The sequence below is a fragment of the Anolis carolinensis genome, chromosome 2 (genome assembly GCF_035594765.1).
Source record: "Anolis carolinensis isolate JA03-04 chromosome 2, rAnoCar3.1.pri, whole genome shotgun sequence".
Taxonomy (NCBI): domain Eukaryota; kingdom Metazoa; phylum Chordata; class Lepidosauria; order Squamata; family Dactyloidae; genus Anolis; species Anolis carolinensis.
This window is the reverse complement of record NC_085842.1, coordinates 142,878,019-142,881,435: the sequence shown is the minus strand read 5'-3', so window position 1 is coordinate 142,881,435 and position 3,417 is coordinate 142,878,019.

Below are 3,417 nucleotides of genomic sequence, written 5' to 3'. Positions count from 1 at the left end.
TTTGATGTTTAATAGGCTTTTCCTTAATCCCTCCTTATTATCCAACATTTTCGCTTATCCAACGCTTTTATTTTTCAGTGATTGTTTTTTTGGGGGGGGGGGGCAAAATTCTGTTTGCCTACACTTGAAAAATACCTAGGGCTGGCTCTGTTCTTAGGGCATTGTTATGCCTAACAATGGGGTACTCCTGGGACTTGTAACATAGGAAAGACAGGGTATCTTTCAGATTCTGTGGATCTAAAACCCTTCTGTTCTCTCATGAGGCCGCAGGATAAGGTCCCTTATTAATAAAAGGACAGTGAAAATGGTGTAGTAAAGAGAGAGAATGATATATCAACTACCACAAATGCTGTGGACAAGGCTGTGAAACTTATGATCTATTATGGCTGTCCCTATGAATTAATTTAGGATTCCTATGGTTGAAATGTAGCAACATATAATATGCAGCAGGCAGTAAATTGCCAGATAGTAACTGGCTCCCTGAGCATGCATTTCTGCAAATCCTTCTATCACTTGGTAATTTCTGATTATCACGTCTCAGTGTCTTTTCTATTGTCACCCACAATGCAAAGGAAAGCTATTATGAAAATTTATAAGAAACTTCTTGAATAGTCCAGAGAAATAGAGCAAGTAAAAAAAATGTATGGTCAAATGGGCAGCTAATGTAGGGCATATCATCAAAATGAAGGACTGGGAAAGAATGTGGAACTATATATTAAAAATATGTATGCATATGACCTGAAAAAAACTGCTACAAAATGATGTAGCAGTGGTATATAACCCCTCAAAAATTGGCAAAATGCTATAAAAATATACAGGACAAATGTTGGCAGTGTGAATCTCAAGTAGGTACTTTCTATCTTATGTGGTGGTCCTGTAAATTAGCAAAGAATTACTGGAAGGATATTCAAAAAGGAATTGGGAAAATACTTGAAATAAGAATCCACTGAAACCAGGGTACTTCATAGAACTGGATAGAAATAAAGATGCATTCTTTAACTACCTTGTAACAGTGGCCAGAATAGTTTACGCACGTATATGGAGAATGAAAGAGATGCCATCAATTGACCAATGGCTCATGAAAACAGCAGAAATAATGAATATGAACAAACTGACTCAGTTACTTGCAAATTATAACAATAGTTCTAAAAAAGGGATGGATTGGACATTATTTAAAAACTATTTGAAAAAAGAAAAGATGAAAATGATACTGTAGCTTAAGAGAAGAAAAAGAATGACAAGTGTTCCTATCTGAAAGACTGGAGAAGAGGGGGAGCAGAAATTGAAACAGAAAGAGAACAAAGACTATTTAAGAACGATGAAGAAGATTAGAAGTTAAACAACACCCCTTAACCTTCCCTATTTAGTTTCCCCTTATACCCCCTGCTCTTTTTATAGTTCTGCGGGGTCTTTCCAATTTTTTTCTTTCTGTCTTTTTCTTTTTAGTGGATAGTAGCCCCAGCTTTGATAAAATAATTCCTTTCCTTCCCCAGTTTTCTGCCTTCTTTTTTATGAAAATGTATAACATCTTTATTAATAAAAATTATTTTTAAAAAAGAAGATAGGAAATTAACAAAGGATTGAGTGGTATACATAGGTATCCAATGTTGCTTAGATGACACCGCAAAGAAAAGTAGTAGGTTAGGAGAAAGGTGAAGTAGGAAGGTTATCCAGATACTTTGTCCAAGTATCAGGTTAGATTTGTCGTGCAGAAATGCAAACAAAGATTGGGTGAGGTGATGTCTGATTAAAGACAAGGCTTGTTTGGTGGATATTGCAAATAGCCAAAGAATCTTGTGCATCCACACACCCAAGATTTTCAAATATATTGCCTTACAAATATCTGTGTAGTGGACTCTACTTCACCAAGTACATTTGACTAAGTGAGACCTAGCAGATGACAGTTTACATTGTACTATATCCCTTACTCATGACCAGAGGAAAATCCAAAACTGGGTATACATATGTATTCCTAACTCTTGATGTACACTATAATATTAAAAACAACTTAAATAAGTGCTTCCGTACAAGTGTATCTTGACATTATTTGTATTCTTTAGAAAAAGATAAGGAGATTACTGAGGCTGAGAATATGTGAAGCTACTGGAAGGCTTTTCCACATAACCATAGGTAGTCATGCCAGTGACTATATATCTCAGCCAAGAATGAGGAATTTTCAGAAGAAATATTCATGAGGTATTGCCCCTTTGTTGAGCTTTCCCTCCATCAAGTACATGCAGAACCCTAGACATACAAAGTGTGAGCAAATCTCTATAGTCAAAGTCACCCACAAAACATAGTGAATCTTAAATATTGGAAACAAATGACAAATCTGAAAGAGTGATTTCAACTAAAGAACCAAAGTCTTAGTTCCTTTAGCAGAGATGACTAAATGTTAGCCAGTGGTTTTAGGAAGAGGACACCAATAGGAGGAAGCTTTCATCCCATGTCTTGGTCCAGGTACTTCCCTTCCCCCAGAATGAATTTATTTTACTAGAATACGATGAGACTGAACAGAATAGTGATGGGCTACACTGGAAAACAATACAAAAGCCCACCATTTCAGTCACACCTCCATCCTAAGCTGCAATGATTTAGCATTATCAGAATGAAAACTGCACCTTTTGAAGTAGCGTAAAAAAGGAAATTTCAGCAGGAGTTTTTTTATCCATTCAACTTACTGAAATTCCTTCTCCTACAGGGCCAGGAGCTGTCTCTAGTTTTCCCCTTCATTGGGAACCTTAAGTATGGGGACAATGACTATAAACAACATTTGTAGTTGTGGAAGACTTATTAAATGTTTCAAAACCTGTACAATATTTTGATCTTAGATACTTCTTTATGTGGATGTGGAAGCACTGCTCTGCCCAACCATAATTACACAAAATATATGAGGTTTCCCACTGTTTCCTATGATCAATTGTCCCATTAGCAAGGGGACTTGGGTGGCTCACATGGGGACAAGTCCAACAACACAAGTTAAAACACAGGACAATCAATTAAAACATAACTACATGGAACAATAAAACATATCAACAGAATTAAAAACAGGACAACAGTAATAACTAACATTCAAAGGGTAAAAATTGTGTAGAACTCTGAATACGGTTCCTAGGAGTCATAACAGCAATCAAAAATAGGGACAAAGGAGCAATCTCAATAAACACTAAAACCATAAAGTGTAGGAAACAGTGATAAAGTGCATTAACTGATAATGAGTTGTAAACGGGCTGAGTATCTGATGGGACTGCTTACTCAAAAGAGCACCGGAACATCCACGTCTTTGCGAAAGGTGGACAGGGTAGGTGCCAATCTGATGTCTCTGAGGAGAGAGTTCCAGAGCCGGAGAGGCCACCACAGAGAAAGCCCTCTCCCTTGTCCCCACCAGCCGCTCTTGAGACAAAGGCGGAAGTGAGA